This window comes from Lepus europaeus, chromosome 11 (genome assembly GCF_033115175.1).
Source record: "Lepus europaeus isolate LE1 chromosome 11, mLepTim1.pri, whole genome shotgun sequence".
Lineage (NCBI taxonomy): Eukaryota > Metazoa > Chordata > Mammalia > Lagomorpha > Leporidae > Lepus > Lepus europaeus.
In genome coordinates this window covers 89,449,720-89,467,895 of record NC_084837.1, presented here as the reverse complement: position 1 = coordinate 89,467,895, position 18,176 = coordinate 89,449,720, and the positions used below count along the sequence as shown (strand labels likewise).

General features: G+C 46.3%; 1 protein-coding gene across 10 annotated transcripts in view; it reads right to left on the bottom strand.

Moving 5' to 3' along the window:
- The window catches only part of MAP2K5 (mitogen-activated protein kinase kinase 5), a 272,187-nt gene that overhangs the window by 120,994 nt on the left and 133,017 nt on the right, over positions 1–18,176 (bottom strand). The window lies entirely within an intron of this gene.

Sequence of the window (18,176 nt, the reverse complement as noted above, 5' to 3'; positions counted from 1 at the left end):
GACAAACCCTCCTGCAGACAGCACTCGGAAAGTGACCTAAGGACGTGTGCACCTATGTGCTCACATGCACCTGTCAGTCATTGTTTCGTCTGTCTTTTCCTGGACATCATTTCTGACTGCTGTTGCAGTTAACAAAGGAATTGCCATCAAAGCAGTCAGTTGCTAAATAACGACACAAAGGAATCCTGTGAAGTGTCCACAATGTCAACAATGCGCTCTCCAGGAATTCAGGGAGCCCACAGAAACCATGCGGGCAGGACGAGAGCACACGGCTTTCGGCCGCACCTGCTGCAAGGCTTCCTCTTTAATGGCAAGTGTGGTCTGGAACAGACAGTGGTTACATTGAACACGGCACACGTAACCTCAACCGCCCTGCACCTGACAAACAGACTCGGAACTTCTGATGTACCTTTGAAAAACGATCTGTAAATGAGTTACTCTCCCTACAAAAGGGTACTCCCCAACAATTATCTAGCCAACAGCAGGTTCTTAATTCAAATTTCAAGTTCAAACTTGGCAGCAATAGTGCAACCCTACTTAGCTATGTGACAGGAAGTATGGCAGGCGCTGCCTCACACCCCAGCTCAGAGTGCTGCCTGAATGAGTGAACTCCATGAGGCCAGGGACTTTCTCTCTCTTATTCACTGCTTCACTCTCAGCACCACACACACAGTCTGAAGAAGCGAGGGTGTGTGGCACAGTGGTTAAGACACCAACTCGAAATGCCTACATCCCACACCAGAGTGCCTGGGTCCGAGTCCCAGCTCCGCTCCTGATTCCAGATTTAATTAATGTGAGCCCCGGGAGGCAGAAGGAGATGGCTCAAGTACTTGGTTCCTGCCACCCATGTAGGAGACCTGAGTTCCCGACTTCTGGCTTTGACCTGGCTCAGCCAGGCTATTGTGGGCATTTATAAGGAATGAATGAGTAGATGGGAGATCACCTCTCTCTCCTTCTCTGTCACTTTGTCTCTCTTTCACTCTCTCTACCTTTCAAATAAATGACTTTTCTAATAGTTTCATGGAAAGGGTTGGCCTTGTGGCATAGTGGTTTGGGCTGCCACCTGCAGCGCTGGCATCCCATATGGGCACTAGTTTGTGTCTGGGCTGCTCCACTTCTTATCCAGCTCCCTGTTAATGGCCTGAGAAAGCAATGGAGGACGGCCCAAGTCCTTGGGCCCCTGCACCCACATGGGAGACCTGGAAGAAGCTCCTGGCTCCTGGCTTCGGCCCAGCCCAGCCCCGGCCATTGTGGCCATATGGGGAGTGAACAGGGAATGGGAGCTCTCTGTGTCTCTCCCTCTCCCTTTGTTAACTTTACCTTTAAAATAAATAAATAAAGCTTAGTTTTTTTTTTTTTTAAAGTTCATGGAAAATGGAATTAATTAAAAGAGGAGTTTATTTTGGTGCAGCAAATTCAAATCTATGCAAATATAAGGGGCCTTCACAAAGGTCATGGAAAATGTGTAATATCCAAAAGCCTCAAGGATTTCAAAAAATTTCTGCACTGACATAAATTTATCTTTTTTCTTCTTTTTTAAAAGATTTATTTATTTGACAGGCAGAGTTACAGCCAAGGAGAGACAGAGACAGAGAGAGAATCCTCCATCTGCTGGTTCACTCCCCAAATGGCCACAATGGCAGGAGCTGGGCCAATCTGAAGTCAGGAGCCGGGAGCTTCTTCCAAGTCTCCCATTTGTGTACAGGGGCACAAGCACTTGGGCCATCTTCTAGTGCTTTTCCAGGCCATCAGCAGGGAGCTGAATTAGAAGTAGAGGAGCTGGGACTCGAACTGACGCCCATGTGGGATGCTGGTGCCACAGACAGAGGCTTTAACCTACTACGTCACGGTGCCAGCCCCATAAACTTATCTTTTAATTCCACTTTCCACACACTTTTTGAAGTACCTTCCTATGGTAAATGCTTACTAAATATTTGTGGACTTGGATGACAGGATGGAAACCACGGGCACACAGTACTGCTTTACACTGATGCTGCTGCCCAGCGATGGGGGGTGAGTCACAGGGCGTGTCTGCACGTGCCTCCTGACTGCACTCACTATAGCTGTGGTGGGGCACTCTTTCCTGGAACATGAGCAGGGGTGCCCAGGCAGGTGGAAGACCTTCCACCAGCTGGTCTCTGGACCTGCAATCTTCCCCACTTTCAGCAGAATTCTTACATCAACACATTAAACCTCAGGTCCACCACTTTCTTGACATTTTTTCTCCCCTACGGAATGTGAACTCCTTAAGAGTAAAGCTGTGCTTTCAAGTTTGCCCCAGGGGTTGGCCCAATGCACGGCACGCAGCCGGAGTAGACACTTGATACAACAAACACGAGGGCCCACACGGCCTGTTCTCATTTCCAGATCTAATTCTCATGGCAGACCCTCGACCTGGAACCTTTTTCTTGTGTACAATCTGTCCCTTTATTTATCGATGCCCTAAACCCCTCCGAAGCCGCCACCTCAGACGGAGACAGTGAATGTGTATTTTGAGCTCCTAGAAGCAGCAAATCCTCAACTCCAATCAGACACGCACCTGACTTAAATGGTCAACAGAGAGGGTGAGTGAAACAACAAACCGCTAGACCAGACTCTAGAAGGCAAGGAGGGCTCTATGACCAGACTCTAGAAGGCACGTCCTATGATATGACTCCTTCTTCCAGTGCTTTGGGTGGATCCCCTCCAAGCACGGCGTTTTGCTTATGGCTTCTTAGACAATATATTAAATTTGCTAACATAAATGCCCCCTCCCCAGCAATATTTTTAGACACAATAATACATAATAGACCTATTTAAAGAAAGGTAGGAGGAACAGAAGACATGGATTTCTGTCTTTTGGGCCCTGCCATCACCTTGGCTTGAGACTTTGGACTTGGAACGTGATGTTTTGGTTTCCACCACTGTAGGGAGATAATAATCACTGCTATGTCAATCTCCTAGGACTATGAGGATCAGATGAGACAATGAACGTAGAATTGCTTTTTAAAACTTTCAAACTGCGGTGCAGCAGGTGAAGCCACCACCTGTAGCTCCAGCATGACACAGGCGCTGCCTCGAGTCCCGGCTGCTCTACTTCTGATATAGCTCCCTGCTGATGGCCTGGGAAAGCAGTGGAGGATGGCCCAAGTGCTTGGGTCCTGGTATCCTCATGGGAGACCCCAAAGAAGTTCCTGGCTTTGGATCAGCCCAGCTCTTACTCTTGCAGCCATGTGAGGAGTGAACCAGCGGATGCAAGTTCTCTCTCTCTCTCTCTCTCTCTCTCTCTAACTTTGCCTTTAAAATGAATAAATGTCTTTTTTTAAAAAGCTGCCAAACACTCTATAAACTAAGGTATTTGGTTATCAAACAAACTACCAAAAATGATCCATTCTACTCAGGAAACAATTTCTACTGCTGCTGTAGCAATCTATTTTCTAAAGACTTATTTTATTTATTTGAAAGGCAGAGTTAAGAGCTGGACGGGTATGGGGAAAACACAGAGAGATCTTCCATCCCCTGGCTTACTCCCCAAGTGACAGTCATGGCCAGGGCTGGGCCAGGCCAAAGCCAGGATCCAGGATCCAGGAACTCCATCTGGGTCTCCCATATAGCTGCAGGGGCACAAGCACTTGGGCCATCATCTGCTGCTTTCCCAAGTGCATTAGAAGGGAACTGGATTGGAAGTGGAGCAGTCGGGACTCGAACTGGCACCCATATAGGATGCAGGTATTGCAGGCACAGGCTTTCCCTGCTATACCACAACAATGCTGGCCCCTGCTGTGGCAACTTCAGCTGATTTTGAGTAAAATACTAGCTTGAAAAAGAAAGTAATTTCTAAAGTCCAATAAGTAGAGCTACAAATGCAATTTAATGCTTGTGAGGAAACATTTTTGCCAGCATATTTATTTGCGCACTCACTCCTGGACAAAACTGGTCTCCCTATTTTCACATCTGCCCTATTACAGTCTGTGTTCAACAAGGCAGTTAATGGGATCCTTTAGAATGCGAATCGGACCACATCAACTTCTCTGCCCCAAACATCCAAGACTTTTACAACTGAATCAAACGTGACATTCCCTCTGTGGTCTAGAAGGTCCTTGTGAGCCGGCCCCGCCCGGGGCTCTCATCCTCACCACCCTGCCCCCTGCGTCTCCTCTCACTGGCCTCCTTCCAGGCTTGCTCCTGCTCTGTGGATCTGCAGCTCTGAAATGTACAGCTCCTACATTGGACTAAGGAGGAACTGCAGTTTCTCCCACTGAGAACACAGGTCAGCAGGAGCGTGTTTCTAAATGAACATTCTTCATTGTAAGAATCCAGAGCTGGGGTGGGCACTGTAGTGTAGCTGGTTTGAGTCTTGGCTGCTCCATTTCTGATCCACCTCTCTGCGATGGTCTGGGAAAGCAGCAGCAGATGGCCTAAGTGCTTGGGCCCTGCACCCATGTGGGAGACCCAGAAGAAGCTCCTGGCTCCTGGCTTTGGATCAGCTTAGCTCCAGCCATTGCAGCCATTTGTGGAGAGAACCAAAGGATGGAAGACCTCTCTCTCTCTCTGCACCTCTGTAGCTCTGCCTTTCAAATCACTCACTCACTCAATCAATCAATCAATCAATCAATCTTAAAAGAATCCAGAGCCATTCAAAAATATTCACTCAACAAATAAGGATGCTTTACTATCTGTCGGATTGAGTACTAGGTGCTGCAGAGGCAGATGTCTGAGACCTTCTGTGGCCTCAAGGGAGTGTGTAGACCAAGGAACTGCAGGGAGGTTCTTGACCAAAAGTGCTGCTTATGAGCTAGCAGGGTAACAATGTTGTCTACGTATACCCTACAGGGATTTCCCTTCTGAACAACTGGCGTGTCTCTGTTACTAAAGACGAGGGAGGTGATGCAACCAAACAGCTCCCAAGTCTCGCTATGCAATTAAAAAATAAAGCTTTTTGCATTCTATCCCAGACCTACTGAATCAGACACCGATTCAATGCAGTCTGGTCTGCAGGCCAGCATTTGGAAAAAAAGACCAGTATAATGCACTGTGGTTCCCTCCGAGACCAACATAATGCACTGTAGTTCCCTCCGATTTAGCCTCTAAAAAGTTCAGAACGTCTGAAACAATGCTTCTTCTTGTGCTTCACTTCACTTTTTGAAATAAATTCTGCTGCAATCATTAAGCAGGTGCAGTCTCGTGAGTCTGACATCAGTCACATCCCAATATGAACACTTCCTCAAAGAGTTCGCCGCGTCCCTTTACAGGGAACAACACCCTGACCTCCGGCCTCTGGCAACCACTGAGTGGATTCTGTCTTGCCTTTTCTCATCCATTACACACTCACCAAGGTGTTGCTGTTGTTACTAAAAACAGTGTGATGTGTAGTGTTGCAGTAGTATAGCTCTGTCAATATATTTAACATGGACAAATCTTGCAAACGGTGTATAGCTCGGTCTTATTCTCTTAAAAGCGTGACATCTGTGCCTTTAATTGGAGTTTAGATTATTGACATTTAATGCAGTCACTGACATGGTTGAGTTAAAATGTACCATTGTGTACTATTTGTCCTATCTGTTCTCTGTTCCTTCTGTCTGCTTTTCCTGCCTTCTCTTGGAATAGTTGGGCTGTTTTTTTAGCATTCTTTTCTATCGAGGTCTAAGTGGGAGGCTGGCACACTTTCTGCAAAGGACCATAAAGTAAACACTTCAGGCTTTGAGAATCACACGGATTTTGTTCCAAGTGCTCAAATTCTGCTGCTACAGTGAAAAAGTAACCACAAGCTACCAGTAAATGAATGGGTGTGGCTGTAATCAAATAACACTTGATTGATAAAACAGGCAGAGAGTCAAATTTGGCCCATGGACTAAAGTTTGCCAGTCCCTGTTTAAAACTTTTATTTTTAATGGGTTTTCTAGGATTTACAACACACTTCTTTAACTTTTCATAGCCTACCTTCAAATAACATCAGGGTACTTCACTTACAAGGTACCAGCCTCACAATTCTGTATTCCTGTTTTCTTTCTCCCATCTTTTAAACTATTGTTAGATATCTCTCTTCTATGTGCACTATAAGCCTTGCAATACAATGTTTTTATTTTTGCTTTAAACAGTCTTTCATAGATATTTAGCGTGTAAAAGTCTTCTGTATTCATCTATGTGGTTACTACTTATGGCACCATTTACTCCTTTGTACGGACTTAACCATACATCTGGTTTTGTTTTCCTTCCACCTAAATAACTTCCTTTAACATTTTGATGTTTACTTATTTTATTTTTATTTATTTGAAAGGCAGACACAGAGAGAGAGAGAGAGGGAGAGAGAGAGAGAATCCTCCATCTGCTAGGAGATATCTTCCATCTGCTGGTCCACTCACCAGATGCTTTCAACAGTCAGGGCTTGGCCAGGCCAAAGCCAGGAACCAGGAATCTCATTTTGGTTTCCCATGTGAGTGAAAGGGACCTAAGCACTTGAGCCCTCCTCTGCTGCCTCCCAGGGCACGTTAGCAGGAAGCTGGACCGGAAGCGGAGCAGCCAGGATTCAGACAGGTGCTCCAATATGAGATGTGGATGTTCCGAGCAGCAGCTTAACCTGCTGCACAACACACACCCTCCTTGAGCATATTATAATGCTGGTCCACTGGCCATGAACTCTCTTGGGCTTATTTGTCTGAAAAAGTCTTTATTTAGCTGTTATTTTTGGAAAATACACTCAGTGGGCATAGAATTCTGGATTGGCAGCTTTTTTTTTTTTTTTTTTCTTACAAATTTTAAAGATGTGTTTCCATTACTTTCTGGCTTACATAGCTTCTGACAAGAAGTTGCCTGTCATTCTTATTTTTGTTCCTTTCTACTTAACATGTTTTCTCTGGATAGTTTAAAGATTTTCTTATTAATCACTAGCTTTAAAGATTTTGATTAAAAAATTTACTTTAGAGACAGACACATAAGAAGGAGTGAGTGGGGCTGGCGCTGTGGTACAGCAGGTTAAAGCCCTGGCCTGAAGTGCTGGCATCCCATATGGGTACTGGTTCTAGTCCTGGCTGCTCCACTTCTGATCCAGCTCTCTGCTATGGCCTGGGAAAGCAGTGGAAGATGGTTCAAGTGCTTCGGCCCCTGCACCCACATGGGAGACCCAGAAGAAGCTCCTGGCTCCTGGTTTTGGATCAGTGCAGCTCCAGCCGTTGTGGCCATCTGGGGAGTGAACCAGCAGATGGAATATCTCTCTCTCTGTTTCTACCTCTCTCTGTGTAGCTCTTTCAAATAAATAAAAATAAATCTTTTTTTTAAAAAAAAAGAGGCAGTGAGCTCCTTTGATATCTAGAATTGGGTACTCAATCCGGATCTCTCATGTGGGTGAGAGGAAGACAGTTACCTGAGCCGTCACTTCTGCCTCCCAGGCGGTGCACCGGCAAGAAGCTAGAGTCAGGAGTATTGAACCCAGGCACTCCCATATGGGACATGGACATTCTAGCCAGCATCTTAACTGCGAGGCCAAATGTTTACCTCAAAATTTTGATGTGATTTTGAGTTTTTTTTGGTTGGAGTTCACTGGATTTTTTAGATCTGGGAGTTCACAGGTTTGTACCAATTTTGCAAAGTTTTAGCCCACTATTTCTTGAAACTACTTTTTGTTCCCTCTTCCCCTCCCTCTCTTTTGAAATTTTTATTACACATGTTTTATTTTTCATCTCCAGGTGTTCCATTTGGTTCCTCCTCATGTCTTTCATTTCTCTCCTCATTATGCTCATGCTTTCCTTGAAATCTTTAGGCATATTTGTAATTTCTTTTTTTTTTTAAAGATTTATTTATTTGAAAGTCAGAGTTACACAGAGAGAGAAGGAGAGGCAGAGAGAGAGAGAGGTCTTCCATCCACTGGTTCACTCCCCAATTGGCTGCAATGGCTGGAGCTGTGCTGATCTGAAGCTAGGAGCCAGGAGCTTCTTCCAGGTCTCCCACGTGGGTGCAGGGGCCCAAGGACTTGGGTCATCTTCTACTGCCTTCCAAGGCCACAGCAGAGACCTGGATCAGAAATGGAGCAGCTGGGACTTGAACTGGCATCCATATGGGATGCCAGTACTGTAGGTGGTGGCTTTACCCACTACGCCACAGTGCTGGCCTCCATATTTGTAATTTCTATAACAGATATTCTAAAGTCCTTATCTGCTAAGTTCACTATCTCTGGTGTATGTGTGTGAGGGCATATCTTTCTATAGTCTGACTTTTCTCCTGATAATGATCTTTCACCCATAATCACAACAAAACTACTTGCTTGTCCATTACTTTTATTTGTTGGATATCAGACACTGTGACGCTTATACGCTGAGTACTGCATTTTGCACTGATCCCTTGAAGAATGGTAGACTTCATACCAGCCAGCAGGGAAGTGACTGTGCACAGCTGCCTTGTTTTAAGGCTCATTTTACATTTATCTTTGGGGAGTCCAGAGTAGCCCCTCTGGTGGATAGTTTAGCCCCACTACCAAAGCAGGACCCTCCCAAACCCTCTCTTGAATATTCCCAGTGAGGCCTCTCCCAGACTGGTTGGCTGGAATTAAAAAGATTCCCAACCTGTATAAGCTTTGGGAATTGTTTGGCTTATAGTTCACCAGGAACTTTCTTCCTAGTTTTATAAGATCTCACCCACAGAATGCAGAGGTTGACATTTGGCCAAGGACTCAGGTGAACCCCCATAACACTTTCTGGAACTCTTCCTCTGCTTAGTCCCTCCCCCTCCAGGGCTCTGCCCTGTAAATTCCAGCCACGTTTGCCTCCTTGTGCTAAGAGCTTCTGGGCTGTCTGGGTTTCCAGGCAGAAAGTCTGGGTGAATGTAGGGTTCACATCACTTGTTCTCCTGGAGATCACGCTACTTACTGTCTAACGTCTCAACACAGTTATTCTGTGAATTGTTCCTGACTTCCTAATTGTTCTTGGTGGAGAGCAACTCCCACAGCAGCGATTCCTCCATGGGAAGAAGTGCAAGGATCCTTCTTTATTTTTGTCTTATGCTCATCGTTTGGGTCCAATTATAATAAACCACCTAAATTCCTTTTGTGAAGTAGATGGGATAGAAATTAGTGTGGCACGGTGAGTTAAAGCCCTGGACTATGGTGCTGGCATCCCATATGGGTACTGGTTCGAGTCCCAGCTGCTCCTCTTCCAATCCAGCTCCCTGTTAATACGCCTGGGAAAGCAGTGGAAGGTGCCCCAAGTGCATGGGCCCCTGCACCCATGTGGGAAACCTGGAAGAAGTTTCTGGCTCCTGGCTTCGGATCAGCTCGGCTCTGGCTGTTGCAGCCATCTGGGGAGTGAACCAGCAGATGGAAGACCTCTCCCTCTGTCTCTCCCTCTCTTGTAACTCTGTGTTTCAAGTAAATAAAATAAATCTAAAAAAAAAAAAGAAATTATGACTTCAGTTAACATAAATCTGAAATTAAGTGGCAGAATTTGAAGCATGTAGGATCTCTTTAAATGTTAACTATCGATAGCTGTCCCCCCCAGTTTAAGTTCTGCTTTATCTTGCACAAAATATTCCACCTTCAGATCTGAGCTAACAACAATGACACTGAAATTACTACTTCAAATTTTCATTTAAAACATGAAAATTCTACAACTTTCAAGTATAGCTCCAGGAACACTGAAATGATTTGATTTTTGTTTTATTTGCTTTGTTTTGAACTTTACTCCAAGCTGTACACAATAACACAAGAGATTAGGCAGAAAGATCCCTCTGAAGGAGGTAGTTTTATCTATGCCTGTTTTAATGCAGTATCAAGTTATGGAAAACAAACAGCGAATGAAGGCACATAGTTTTTCATTCAGCTCACTTAAAAACATCATAGCCTTTCTTCTGTAAGCAAAGCACAGAAAAGATGAGTCATTAAAGTGACTGATTATAAATGGCAATCATCAGGGCAGATGTAAGTCATTTTGGTTTAATCAGACCATTAATTATTAGGGTTTATCAATTAGTTTTATTGAAGGCAAGGGAGCTTAAATGAATAGTAGGGCATTGATTTTAACGGAGACATTTTCTCAAAGAAAATACAAATGAGGTGTGCAGAAGCCTGGAATTACAGGTCCTTTTCCTGCCACTAAGGAGAATCAAGCTTTTCCTATGGCAACATACAGGCCTCTAATGGAACTCCAAACTCATTTTAGTCCCCGTTTGCATCAAGTATAAATATCACGTACTGATGCTCCCTCACTTGAGGTTCTGTTTTCATGGATCTTGGCCAAGCCGTCAACATGATGTTAAAGAAAGTGAGATAAAGCGAGATGGGATATTGTTCTTTCATGTCAGACAAAAATCGGTTATCTTACGGAAATCCGCTTTCCGTGTGGATGTGTGAGAGACAGGAGAAAGAGACACAGAAACACACAAAGAGACAGGGAGCTCCCTTCTGCTGGATCACTCCCCAGTCGCCCTCAATGGCTAGGGCTGGACCAAGGCCAGAGCCAGGAATGCAAGCCCGGTCTTCAATGAGTGCAGCAAGACCACAATTACCTTTGCCATCACCACTGTCTCCTAGGACTGCACTGGCAGGAGACTGGAGTCAGGAGCCTGAGCCAGGAATGGAACCCAGGCACTCTGACACTGGACGTGGGCATTCTAACCACTAGGCTACAGGAGGCAGCTCCCCGACCGGCTTTTGGCATTCCCGATAGTCAGAGCCTCTCAAAGGAAGCAGGGTGAAACCACAGGAAATACCTTCTCAACTCCCTCCCAGAGCCTGGAGCCTGCATTTTGACCATGAGACTGAACCAGTCATTTAAGCCCGAGTCAATGAGCACATACATACACACACGTGCTCTCACGCTCAGTGCTAAGCACAGCTGCACTTAATTTTTATAACAACTTTGATTTTCCACTGATGGCCTTGTCAGAATAGGAAGACTGGCTACCAACCCTGATCTCGGATGTCAGACCTTGCTATCTCATCTTCCTACAGTGACAAAGTTGTGCTAAGAATTGAGACTGTGTTTAGCACTGGTCTGCACAGAGCTGGTTCTCAATGAATTGCTGAGTGAATCAAATGAATGGGGAAAACATTTGGTAATCTTGAACATGCTAAATATTAGTGCAAGTTATTGCTTTGTAGACTCAGTCATAAGAGACCCTAGAAAATCTGAATGTGGATCCCCTCATCTACAAGACCACACCAAACACTAGACGAGGCTAAATTTCATCAAACACCCTCTCTCCGAAGGCAGGCTTCCTTCCGAGCGGCAAGTGCTGTTCAGCTGGGAACACACACGAGTTACCAATTACCCAGTCACAACATGTGTCTCCTGTCACAATATTTTACTAGGCTTTCAGTGAGATTTCACAGTAAGCTGGGCCTTTTAATGATGATGTAATGGATCTCTGAGTTGCAGCAGTGGTAGGCCAAGTAGATAATAGACGGTGATGACGTAGTTCTGCCCAATAATTTGAAGCGCTTGGAAGATTGTTAGAAAACGATCAAGGAGAGGGAAGAATGGAAGAGGGTGCACACAAGGGCCTGTGTCACACTGACTAAAAAGACTATGTGGCTTTCTACAGGGGCCTGATGCTGAGTTAACATTAGCCCCAGGGCTGGCACCGTGCCACGGCTGAGCAGGTTGACATTTGGGGTGCCCGTATTCCATATCAGAGAGTTTGTTCAAGCCCTGGCACCTCCACATACAAGCCAGCTTCCTGCTAATGCATCCTGGGAGGCAGCAGATGATGGCTCAAGTGCTGGGCCCCTGCCACTCCTGTAGGAGACCCAGATGGAGTTCCTGGCTCCTAGCTTTGGTTTAGCCAAGCTGTTGCAGGCATGTAGGGAAGGGAACCAGCAGATGGAAGATCTGTCTCTCCTTTCTAAGACAATCTTGGCTTTCAATAAATAGATAGACAGACAGACAGGTAGGTAGGTAGGTAGATAAATAAATAAAGGGCCAGAATCATGGCATATAAGGTTAAGCCTCTGCCTGTGATGCTAGCATCCCATATGGCCTCAGTTCAAGACCTGGCCGCCCCACTTCCAATTCTGCTGCCTGCTAATGTGTCTGGGAAAGCAGTGGAAAATGGCCAAAGTCTTTGGGCCCCTGCACCAACATGGGAGACCAGGAAACATCTCTAGGCTCCTGGCCTTGGCCTGGCCCAGCCCCGGCTGTTGGGGCCATTTGGGGAGTGAACCAGAGAATGGACGATCTCTCTCTCTGTCTCTACTCCTCTTTCTGTAACTTTTGCAAAAGCAAAAACAAAAAAGCTCTTTAAGAAAATCCAGAAAAGGCAAATGTAGTCAGAAAACAGATTAGCGATTTCCTGGGGCTGTGGCCAGGAGCAGGGACTGACTGCAAAAGAGCATGACGCTTTTTCCTGGGGGAGGCGATGGAGACGTTCTAAATGGATTGTGGTGGCGGCTGCACAACTCGATGTGTGAGCTAAAAACTGTTGAGTCCTATGCTTAATGTGGATAATGTTTATGGCACAGAAGATACCATCAACAAGGCTGTTCTTAAAAATTAGCCTCAAAACACAACCTGATTTATCATTAACATTACTAAGTAACTACGAACAAACTAATTGGTAATCTATAGTTTTGCAGGTGCTTTGTGGTTACCATGGTCACTCTCACTATGAGGAGGCATGAAGCCTCGGTTAAGCTGCTATCTCACACATTTTTATGGTTAAAGGGTGATTTTTCTGATTCACTGTGATTACAAATATTTAAAGGAAGGTACCGCTTCTCAAACATCATCTGGCTGACCTCAACGTCTCCGAACAACGAAGACGGTTGGGTATCAAGTGTGAAAATGACTGGTTTCAACATGAAAAATCCGGCCAACTAACCAGGGTTGCCTCAGTAACCTCCAGTAACTGCTCTTACTGATTTTCAGGCCCGTTGGACGGATTTTTTTTTTTCCCAGTGAATTGGCCAAATTGACTGTGGAAATTGGTATCATGTTGAGACAACCCGCGTCGCCACCCATAACTGCCTCATGCAGGAAACTGTATCTTTCCACACGCCACATCAATTAGCCATTAAACAATCTCCATGACCAGCATCGGGCTGGAGCTCGCTAATAAAGGCCCCAGCCCTCGAGAGCCTGTGCTCTCCACAGCTCCTCACAAAAGGTGCCTCCGCCCACCGCCCAGCCCCCCGCCCCCAGCACAATCGGGGGTCAGCGCCAGAGGTCAGGCTCCGCCAGGAGCTGGCTGGGTGCCGAGGGGGGCTGCTCCACACAGAGCCGGGAAGGCTCTCTCACAGAACTACAGCTGGAGTCACCCGGCCTGCTTTGTGTGGGGATCCAAATGGCGCTTTCCCCGGAAGAGCAATATCAAAGAAAATCCTGACTGTGCACAACCCACAGGCTTTCTTCTGGAAGAAAAGGAAGATCACACGGCTGCCGATTCTTTTTGCTGGGATCCGTTCCCATCAGGTGCCAGCGGTCGCTCCTACTTCTGCTCCCTTTTGTTCTCTGTGTTTTATGCTTGAAGACCCTGACCGCTCTGTGCTACCACACGCATGAGCCTCACCGAAGGCCCTCAGAAACGGAGCTCACTTGTCAATTGTGGCATGGGGCTCGGTAATGGGCTGGTAACGGCTGCAGAAATAAGCTCCTCCACAGCTTTTTCCTCCTAGGAAGCAGTGGCAGTCCCCCCCCCCCCCATCGCCCCCCTTGCCCCCAAGGGCCGGGAAGCTCAGCAGAGCCAGAGAACAGAGAAATGCTAGCAGGTCTCCACTCCCGGTCACCTCCACCAGGGCACTTCAGCAATGCTCCTCCATCAGGTTTCACTGTCTTCGGGAAAGACAACAGCCAATCTGTCTGTCTAGTTATTTCTCAGGGACTGTGTTCTAATGAAGGCGAACAGCAGGTGCAATTAAATAACTATGCTCACATTCATCTGTGCGACTGCCGCATGAAAGTGAGCCTCAGCACCTCAGCACGCGGCTAAGGGTACGGCATCCAGATATTCTTGCAAAGGCCTTGAATAACATCAAGCAGCATAATCTGCCATCCTAAGTGGCAGTTACGGTCTAGGGTCTCATGGCTGAAGTTCACAACAGAGACAACAAACATGGTGTTTCTTCTTCCCATGGGACGATGGCAAGGCTAATATCAAGGGCCAAAAGGGCTGCGCTTCTCAACCCTCCCTTTCCCCTACCCCTTCACATAAGCAAAAGAGGTTTCCTTCTGAAGTGGTGAATCTTAGATGGCTGTGTGGCTGTGTGCAGTGTGTGCACGTTCTGGCTGGAGTATGGCAAACAGCAGGTGTGGGGGACGGAGTGCCTGATGTCAGGGGGACCTCCCTCTACCCTGGCTCTGGAACATTCTCCTTCCCAGGTCTAGTACCACTGATTGAAAGGCTCCTACTGACTAGAAACACGTCTGGAGATATAGGAAGAAAACACAGGAATATTCCCATAAATGCATCAACAAGTTAACCGCCAATTTTGGTTCAATTGTCTTGCAGAAATAATTTTAAAAATTAAGGTAACAGTTATTTGGCACTTGCTCTGAGTATACACTTGAGCTGAGTACATTATTCCCGTGTATATCATCTCATTTAATTCTCCTTGTAATCCTTGAGACAGGTAGTGTCATTGACCCCCACTGAGAAGAGGAAACTGAGTAAAATTACTTGTTCAAACTACAGAGGCTCAGACTCTAACTCTCAAGCCTCAACAAACGGTTTCCTTCTTATGAGATGGATCTCACTTTAACTAATGGGCTGGCCTGCTACCTCAGCTTCAGCATTGGAAGTTTGGTGGTCTTGAAGAATTCACAAAGCAGTGGTCTAGCTGCTGTAAGTTCTTTCTGCTTCTCGCAGGCTGGTTTCCTTTCCATGAGAGGGGGATGGGGAGGGAAGTTATGGAAGGGTTCTAACCATTCCCTCTCACTTAGCCTCTTGGCTGTTTTTTTCTTTATTTTTTCCAGAAGCAACTGTTTGAGCTGTAATTGCTGCTGTGACCTCACAGTTCAGAAGCTGGCCCAAGGTCACACGGCTGAGAGGTAAGAGGCAGAACCAGAACTTAACCCTGGGTGTGACCCTAACACTGGAGATCATCCATGAGAACACCGAGCGAGCTGTTGGGCCTCTGTGAGCCTGGGGAGACAAGACACCTTCCTTACAAAGTTATCACGAAGATTAAGTAAAGTTCTACAAAGAAGAGATCTACTTTAGTAGCCTATAAAAGGTACTAAGGAAATGGAATATTAATAACTTACTATTATTATTATTATTAATTAGTGTACCCCTGCCCAGCAGGAACTTCAATCCTCCAACAGCAAGACTAGATTTGCTTTCCATGGTGCTGATCACTTTGAACCATGCCTATGCAGAAAGGGGCCGGAGCAGAGAGCTCGTCCAACTGCTGACTCCGCGGCCCGTTCTGCCGGGTGGGATGCCTTGCCTGAGAATAAATCTTCCTAAATTCTAGGAAGAACAAAGGGCAACTCCCAAGTGAGCCACATTTAAAAAGCTCCAGGAGAAAAACATTAATCTCAGAAAACTGATTCAATGTACTCAGCCAACGAATATGCACAAGCATAAGATCAGAGTGAGAAACTGACCATGGCTTCCATCCCTTGCCAACAGAAATGACCCTTCCATCCATTAGACAGGTGTTCTCTCTTCTCTCTAATAAGCTCCTGAATTCTAGGTGGGTCTAAAAGACAAAGCTATGATCAGAGCTATCTGTGGGGCTTGGCGAGGCAGACACTCATCCACACACTGAGAGCACCTGGTTGGGTGATTAAACAGGGGCTTGAGCAAAGGACACCGGAAAGACCCACGAGTCAAAACACACAATGATCACACAATCAGCTTTGAATCCCACCCCCCAGCAAGGCAGAGCAACCTAGGGGAGAGTCTGGGGCGAATTAACCATGCTCCCCACTTGCATGTCTTCCTGGAAGTCACAGCGCCTCTTTTTCTCTCTCTCCTATCGGGCTTCCACATTTGCTCATTTTGGGGATTGAAGAGGATCACTTCCCTTGGGTCCCCCACCCTCTTACAAACATCCTTAAAGGGACAACTCCACCACGGATCACTTCCTATCTCAGACCATAAGAGAGAGAAAAACCAAGTCCCCTCTCATTAAGTACAACACCCAAATACAAGCAGCTACAAAAAGATCACATATTCCTTTTTAACAATGAGCTTTTTATGTGGGGACAAGTCTAACTTCAAATGCAGATGAAAGAAATAATACAAGAGTCTATGTACCCTCTACGCAGTTTCCTCTAATGATAACATCTTATAACATTATGGTATAATTACCACAACCTGAGTGTTGACACTAATATTCAAAATAGGGCACACTCCCACCACCGTGAGGTCCCCTCATCTTGCCCCTTTAACTACATACTCACGCACTCCCCTTGTGTCCCTTGGCCCCTGGCAACCACTCATTTGTTCTCCCTTCTGTAATTTTATCATCAGGAGTCAGCATTGTGATGCAGTGGGCTGAGCCAGTTCGAGATGGCTGCTCCACTTCTGGCCTAGTTCCTTGCCAGTGCACCTGGCAAGGCAGCAGATGGTGGCCCAAATGCTTGGGCCCCTGCCTGCCACATGGGAGACCCAGATGGACTTCTAGGCTTCCGGCTTTGGTCTGGCCCAGCCCTGGCCATTGCAACTATTTGGGGAGTAAACCAGTGGATGGAAAATCTCCCTCTGTCTCTCCCTCTCTCTCGTAACTCTGCTTTCCAAATAAATAAAAATAAATCTTTAGAAATAATTGTGCCATCTCAGGCATGCGATATGTGGAATCATAAATATGTAACCTTCATGATTTGCTTTTTTCACTTAGCGTAATTCTCTGGAGCTTCAGCCACGCTGCACATAACAACAGTTTGTTCCTTTCTGTTGTGCAGCAGGATTCCACAGTATGAATGCACCTCAGCTTGTTTAACCATTCACCTGCTGAGGCCATCCGGCTTGGCTCCTGTTTTCAGCTCTACGCATGAAGCTGTCGTCAACCTTCCCGCAGATTACTGTGTGGACCCAGGATAAGTGCCTGGGAGTCCAAGCCGCATGTTCTGCTCTGTTGCTCTTGTTACTGTCAACAGTGAGGCTGCATCATCTGATATTCCTACCAGCGATTTAACGCCTCATCCTCACCAACATTTGGTGCTGTCACTGTTTTGTTTCAGTCATTCTGATAGGTCTGTAGTAATACCTCATGGTAGTTTTGATCTGCATTTCCCTAAAGGCTAATGATGTTGACTATCTTTTTTTTCACACACTTATTTGCCATCTGTATATCTTCTCCATGGTGTCTTCAGTCTTCTGTTCATTTTCTAATTGGATTGCTTTTCTACCGTTGAATTTTTTTAATACATCAGTATCTTGATATATTCTAGACATACACTCTTTTAAAAGTACACTTTTTTTTTTTTTGACAGGCAGAGTTAGACTGAGAGAGAGTGAGAGAGAGAGAGAGAGAGAGAGAGAGAGAGAAAGGTCTTCCTTCCGTTGGTTCACCCCCCAAATGGCCGCCACGGCTGGCGTGCTGTGAAGATCCAAAGCCAGGAGCTAGGTGCTTCCTCCTGGTCTCCCACTCGAGTGCAGGGCCCAAGCACTTGGGCCACCCTCCACTGCCTTCCCAGGCCACAGCAGAGAGCTGGACTGGAAGAGGAGCAACTGGTACAGAATCCGGCGCCCCAACCGGGACCGGAACCCGGGGTGCCGGCGCTGCAGGCGGAGGATTAGCCTAGTGAGCTGCGGCACCAGCCTACAAGTACACTTTTAAGTAATAGTATCTAGTGCTCCTTGTCTTTTAAAAATCATCACCCTCACTACAGAAATCCACAGTAGTTACCTGGGGCAAAATGACCAATGTGAGGAAGGAGGCTTCATTTCCAGAGATATTCACTTGTGTGGATAGTCAGAGCTGGAGAAAAACCAGAGTCATCAAGCTGGTTTGTTTACCTCAGTTAATGGGCTAAGTCTTTTTTTCCAAAACCGCATTCGTGAGTTATGATCTACGGCAGCTTTGACATGTGATGAACAGTCCCATTTAAAGGACAATATTTAAATGATCTAAAAACAGGAGCCACGGAGTGACTGAGCTCTCACCACCAGCACCTGCACAGCACAAACGGCCGCTCCCGGGCAGCCCTGGCCCGCCCTGCACCGCTCTGGCTGTCACAGGCTGCAAACTCAGAGCAGCATGGTGGCTCCCGAAGCTGACCCGAAGCGCTCAGACTGAGCGGTCTGCTCCTCCAGAAAGCACAGCT